This window comes from Eschscholzia californica, unplaced genomic scaffold (genome assembly GCF_041429995.1).
Source record: "Eschscholzia californica isolate CP2 unplaced genomic scaffold, dmEscCali1.0.p SCAF_5, whole genome shotgun sequence".
Lineage (NCBI taxonomy): Eukaryota > Viridiplantae > Streptophyta > Magnoliopsida > Ranunculales > Papaveraceae > Eschscholzia > Eschscholzia californica.
The window spans coordinates 18,960,792-18,968,423 of record NW_028238472.1 but is presented as its reverse complement, the minus strand read 5'-3'; positions in this window follow the sequence as shown (position 1 = coordinate 18,968,423).

Here is a 7,632-nt window from a genome sequence, read left to right as displayed (position 1 = left end):
AAGGCACCCCCCTTGATTTCCAAGTGTAGATTAAAGCCTAAGTCTAAAACCCAAGAGCCTAGATATGAAGGAATAAAACCCAAGCCCAAAGAAGATGAAAGAAGGAAGAGATTTTGGAGGCACCCAATGGACCCAAGTTTGAGTCAAAGTCAAGGTTGACTAAGTCTAGGGTTGGAGTCAAATACACTATTCATCTTCTTCCTCATTCATCATTCTAACAACCAAGAAGGGAGAGAAGAGAAGGAGGCTAGAAACTTTAGGGTTTTTTGGGTTCAAGAGCTTGAGGGTTTGAAGAGAAAGACAAGAGAGAAGAAGGAGGATCCGGCCAAAGCATAGGCCGGCCAGCACACTAGGCCGGCCTAGCTTTGGTCGGCCGAGCAGCAGCTCGGGAGCTGCTCGGGAAGTGACCAGAGACGCGGCTGCAGCTGGAGCTGCTCGGGACAGCAGCAGATCTGCTCGGGACAGCAGCAGATCTGCTCCGGACAGCAGCTTCACGCAAGCTTTCTATCTCGGGCTGCAAGCTTCTCCGAGCCCGGGACGCCTTCACGGGATGCGGCTGCAGCTCGGACGTGCATGGGACGCGCGCACGTGGCACGGGACAGCATCTATGGGCCGGATCTAAGCTTCCTTTGGCCGGAAATCTTGATTTTGGCCGAAAACCTAACTTTCTTTGATCGGATTTTCGTGGTGTTCCGGCAACTTTCTTGATTCAAAACCTTAGGGCTTTTATTCCCCATGTCTTGATCTATCTTCCCATATAGTTTGATTTGATTTTGGGTGAAAAATCTTTAGAGAGAGAAAGCTTGGTGAAGCTTTAATGGTGGATGTTCTTGAGATGGAGAAGATGATGATGGGTGCTATGGGGTAATCTGATTTTTACTCGGGGACACCCAAAGTTCACTATTAAAGGGAAATCCAGAAAATCGCTACGGGGAGATCGACTACACTTAGAGACTCATTTTTCTCGACGAACCTAGCCTCGAGCCACATCGAAAAAGGGGGATTTCTCTTATCATTTCCTTTCATTTATTACTTATTCACCATGTTAGCTAAATCAAGTGTGTCGATTATATGAGATGAAATGTGATGAATTTGTGATTATGTTTAATATGATTTGATGTTTTGATTATGAATTGATGTTCATTTGATTCGATTATCGTTTTGATCGTATTTTCATGTGTCTTGTCAAGCACTTCGCATAGTTAATAGACGAAACGAAGTATTCGATATCGATCGTAGTCTAAGTCATAATTTCATGTGTCTTGTCATGCACTTCACATAGTTAGGCGACTAGACGACACTTTCGATGACTCGGGATTAATTGAATTAGGTGTTTGTTTGACTAAAGTATGATCTCCGGATATACATAGTACTTAGAAACATCTACTTTAGGAGTCGAACATCGATTGTACTTCGACACATTAAATCGGACTACACATAGTCGTAGGTTTATCATTATGGATTCCCGGACTTCGACACCTTTCTCACTTATTTGTTGCCCGAATCGAGTCTTACCGTCTCCCAACTCTTGTTCCTCCGACACTTCTCTCGAATCTCTCTCGCCCGTTTACTTTTATTGTTTAGTTTAGTTATTTTACTTGTTTGTTTTATTATCTTATCACCTTATTCGATCAAACCCTCATTTATCTTTGTTTCCTTTCCTTTTTAGTCTAAGTTAGCTTGAAATATCTAGACCGAGGGACAAGACCCTTCGATATCCAAACTACCTTCCTATCCTTGGATCGATCCCGGCTTTGACAGATTACTACTTGATACCTCCGCTTGGGTGTGTAACCTTTTCGGTTGCATCAACGCACCTTTATGCATTCTTAATAATTGATACATTACTATAGATGGACCATCTAACAATTCTCGTATGTACGCTTTTCCAGTGAGTGAAGAGACACATAAACTTCGACGAATGTTGGGAGTGCGAAATTCGTTAGGTTTGAACCATGAGAGTATGATTAATGCAAAAAAGATAAATATTTCATCTTCTTTAATGAAGTGTAAAATTAAATCTTCATTTGATACCATGTCGATCAAATTTAATAAATCTACAAAGAAAAAAAATAAAATCATAAGCAACCAAAACATGAGCTAAAATTAAAATGAAAATCTAAATTTCATATAAGATAAACCACGATAAAGATAAAATTCTAGTTCATGATACTAAATTTAATAAGAATCTTATAAGAACAAACTTAAAGAATAAAAAAAAGAAACATAAATAAATAAACAATAATTCCACCCTATGATTGTTTTACTATTTCTTCTAAAAAGACAACCTTATCATCTACGTCTTCTTGCATCATAAAAGCCTTTCGCAATTCAGTATTTTTACAAAGTAATATTGTAGCAGCAGCATAAACTTTTTTGTCTAACTGAACATCAGGTATGACCTTCATTGCATATATTATCTTAAGACATTCATCAACAGAATAAGTTTTGGTTTCTACATCTTCTTTAAGTTCGTACTCGATTTTCTTCATAAGAATTTCTCTATCAGCTTTGGAGCCTTCAACATGAGAGCGCATTATTCCAAGTAATTCACTATACTCCGCACTTGATCTTTTTCTTTTTCCTGAACCTTGAGACATTTCAAGAGTATGACTTGGTGAAATAGTATTATCTTCCACATAAACATCATTATTTTTTGAAAAATAGTCATCTTTGTCAAGATCCACAAAAGTTTCACTTTCATTCGTAGTGAACTTATCATAGTCATCCTTCGATGTATCATCCTGGACATCTTGATCAAATAGAATTGGACTATAAGCAGTCTCTCCAGTTGAGAGTGTACCCTCAAAGAGTTTCTCCAACTCCTTAAAATGATTTAAAGGTTGATTCCTATACTTTGCAACCCTCTTGTCTTTCTGCATTAGCAAAAAGAAAGAAACTAAATTAATATTTATATTGCACTAAACTTAATAAACTAGTATCTATCTTAAATATGTTACTTGCCTCAATTAAAGTTTTCCATATCTCATCAGGCCAGTCGAATGTTCCTTGATCAGCATTGTAACCATGACCAGTCTTATGTGTCAGTTGTCTCCAGACCATATACCCGTTCTTTAGAGAATTCCACTTATTTTTAAGGGTCTTCTGGTCAAAATTTTGACCGTATTTGGTATTCAACTCCTTAATAATGTTAGACCAATTCTTTAGAGAACTTCCAGCGTAACCAAAAATCGCAACTGAATTTAAACATAAATCGATGAAATCCTTCTCCATTGTCGGGTTCAATTTCCAGATTTGCATATTTTTTTTGTCTCTTTCTCGGCAGATTCCTTACGCACAATATTTAGCTTAAACATTCTTCTCAGACAATAGAAGTAAACAGACAAATAGATTTAATAACTAATTCAAATTTCTCAAATATTATTCTACAAAACCTTTTATAATCATAAGGTTTATAATTGAAGGTCGTTCATGAAGTGAGTATGTCTTTCTAAACAATGATATTTATTTTTGGAGTTATTTGTTGTGTTCCTAAGCATATAAAATAATATTTATTGAACAACTGATTTTAAGTGTATGGAGAAAAAAATTTGGGATAAATTTTATCAAGTATGAATATTGTAAACAATAGAATATCGTTTTTCTATAAACCGTATCACTATATCAGTTTGTATACCTTCTCATTCTTTCTCCAATAAATAAATATTCAACTATATTAAAAATAAAAAGAAGTTCAACAAAAAAAAATATTAAAAATAAAAAGAAAAGAAACAAACAAAAGTTTGGGAGAACTAAAAATAAAAATAAAGCTTGGGAGATTGTATTAAACAATGAATAGTGCAAAAAATAATGATGGATCATGGATGAATAGCATAAACTAAAAACAATAGTATTGTAGACAATAAAAAAAAATCAATATCAATAGAAAAATAGTCAATATCAATTTTATGGAATCAAAATCATGATGAAGACACCAAAATAAACATTCAAACAATAAATTAATTAAACTATGGACAAAAGAAAAACTAATGGATTACCTCAAAGTTCTCAAAGTTGTTTTCTCTCTAGAAGTCTTCTTCTCTCTAGATTCCCTCTTCAAATTTTCTCCACAATTTAATTAGGAAGACTAGTATTGGTGGGCAGTGATTTTAGGTTTTAATATAGGTTTATAGGCATAGGTATTTATAAGAGTTGGTACTATGAAAGCAGGTTTTGGATTGTAATGGGCAGTAGCACTGATTTTAGGTTTTAATAGGGTGGCACAAATTCCAACGGTTTCAATTCTTTGATTTAGGGTTTAGTTGCTTTCTTTTTTGACTAGAAAGGGTTTAGTTGGTTAGTATTTTAGTAATTCTTATATTTTATGGAGGGGTGTTATGTCTTTTTTAGCACTTACAGAGTAAGTGCAAAAAAATAAGCTTCAAGTTGGAGCTTACTTTTTTGCACTTACTTTGACATCACTTACAAGTGATATTCACTTATTAAGTGAAAAAACAAACGTCTAAAATTTCCGGCCTGCACTTACTAAGTGAAAATCACTTAATAAGTGCAAAAATCAAACACCCTCTTAGTTTCACTAAAATTGACTTATTAATTTTTCTAGTCATGTGCACTAGAAAGAAGCTCAGTGATGAGTTATTTTGAGTAAGATACATGAGACAAATAGTAGATGGTTGAGAAACTATTGCTCATAAAATGTTTTGGTCAAAACGGGTGCCGTCAATTGTTGTTCATGTAAAGTTATAGTTGACTGTATTAAGTCAATTTTGGAACTAGAGAAGTATTTTCTCATGTTGTTGTCATCTAGACAAATATTCTCTAGTGTTTTTAGAGTTATCTAGAGAACTTATCTCTAAAGAAAGAAAAATGGGCTAACGTCTGTGAATGAAGGTTGATCGCCTTTAACGGGAACCCAACTTATGTCTTGAAATAGATAGACAAAGTTCAACGGGTACTAACAAGTTAAAGCTTTCGCGATTATGGAATACTATCAATTTATATTCTCCCATTTCTAAGCTAATATTGGTTTTCTGCAAGACAAAGGATGGATGATAAATCCTTAATAAGTCCTAATTTTTAAGTGGTGTCTCGCGGAAACACCTCAAGTGGACTTACCTAAGTGAGTGTGGAGATCAGACCGTCTCCTAAGAAAAGAAGACCGTTTTCCGAAGAAGACTCGTGAAAGGGATATTGCACATGACCATTAATGTGCGGAGTATGAACACTCTGATTCACCGGAACAAGTATGTGCGACGGCTCTGGTTTCATCACTAAAAGATTGTTGGTTCAAGATACGTTCACCATAACATTCTGATAAAGCTTTGAGTTGTTTGCACTAAGTGAAGGTTCAAATCCATAAGATACCTATCATGTATGTACAAGTTTCTACGATAATGCAAAGTTGTCATTTTTCTATTTTATTGTCTTTTCTGTATGATTTTCGTTGCACTTTCAAATTTTGAAAATGGAGGGGGAATGTTGGGTATTTTCAACATTGAATAGGCATGGCCTTTCACCAAGAGATGTACATGGCGTAGCCATGAATTTGAATGGATACATCCCATTCATATAACATCTCCTGGACCTTTATAAATAATTACAATTCTCCACAGTCGTTTACACACAGACACATGAAACCAACGAAATACTCTCTCTCTCTTCTCTCAATATTTCTGTTTTGTACTCTCTTCTATTATCATCAACAGTGAAGGTGTCAACATTGGGTATTTTATTTATTCAACTTGCTTGGTCATTTTGAAGTCGGTTTTTTGGCATTATCAGTTTATTCTCGGAGTGTTCTTGATCTTGGTCAAAGCGTACATACTTTGAACCGAGATAGTTGTAAAGACTTCATCGTATCCTGAAGGCATAATTCCATACCCGTTGTGTACTCGTGATTTTACCAGAAGGGGGTGAAGTACTGTCTAAAAAAATCGATATTATCGAGCTTTGAAGTCTAGTGATCAACGTGATTTTATTCATCGGTTGTTTTCCACCTTCCATTTCAATTCAAACGCCATATTTTTCCAACATTATGTAAGGGTAAACTGGAAATTACTTAAAGTATGACTTTAGAGACAAATTATTCTCGGGTGATTCCGTCAAAAGGAAGTCCAAAGTGCAACACTGAAAAAATGAAGTCCAAACAACAAGTCAATTACACGAGAGAGGGTCCAAACAGCAAATCTCCCGTGATTTTATAATTTATCATACTACATATTTTAATTATAAAACTTTGAAGTTCTAGCTAGTTTAGATGAAGAAGAAAGATCGCAATTGTTTATACGAGAATTTTTGTATTCTTATATATCCTCCTGAAGAAATGAATTGCAACAATGGTTATAGCATTAGACTTGGTTTATAAATGTTTCAATTCGTTTTTGTTTGGAAATAAAATCAACCCATCAATTTGATTATTGTTTAACTGGTCCTGTAGAGAGACACTTGCGAGTGGGTCTTGGACGTAAGTAAGAGAATACAAGATCAAGTGGTTTTTGGCAAGAAGTGGGTAGATGAATTTAGTGATAAGTAGAATCAATTTGGGTTTTCTTAACAACAAAAGTCAATATCGTGGTTCATGAACATGGGGTTTAGAGAGTGAAAGTGCCCAAGGGCTTAGAGAGAGAAACTTCTCCAACAAAATTTTATCAGAGCATGGCAAACACACAAAATACTCACTAGTGAATCACAAAGATAACATATATCTAAGCAGAATCCATTGAATGGATGCCAATGAATCACAAAACAGAGCAATAGACCAAAACAATATATCATGAAATTAGATTTTGATTTTTAAAACAGATCCTTATATACTTTGAGATTGAAGATAGATTTCTGAAGTTTAGAGTTTTGATTGCACCCTTCTCCATAAACCCTAGACTTTTTGAAGAAGATATGAAGATAGCAACTTCATTTTCTTTATACCCTAGATATGGTGTAATCAAAGATTCAATTTTTTCCTTCCCGAAAAATGGTTGGTGAAGAACATTGGCTTCCCGTCAACAGTTAGTAGCCCAAGTGGTTCCAAGGTGTTGACATAAACTCCAGAAATCCATGGAGGTCTCAGGTTCGAATCTCAGAGAAGGTGAAATATTTGGTTATTTGATCTGAGATTATAAGGGTGTAAATAATGTAATTGGGCTTTAGGCCATTGTCATGTTGGGCTATAGGCCCGGTCTTGTTTCAGTTTGAGTGGGTAGTTATTGAGCGTATCACATCTTTGATGTATCAATGCCAAATGTAACGACATACGTAGATCGTAGTCGACTTCCAAAAAAAAAAAAAAAAAACAAGCAGAAGCTAAGAAAATTTGGCTTGTGCTTTGTAGTGGCGATGAGCTTTGGGGGCTTAAACAAGCCATAGGTTTTTATAACCAAACGTGTACTTTTTCAACAAGGGCTTATAATTTTAAGCAATCCCAATCGAGGCCCAAGAACAATTTGGGGGTGCCCCTATAGATGCGCCCACTCCAACCATTGTCTTTAGCCTCTGCCCTTCCTTTCTAGGTTTTGTTCACGTGATAAACACGTGAAAGATCCCTGTCGCCAAAACCGTAGATCAACAAGCTTAAACCGCGTCCTCCGTCTGGTATCCTGGTGTAGGGCTGGCTGTACATCACTTGCATTGGTTCCTAATAATGAACGGCTCAGATCATTTCTGGGGGAGTTTAAT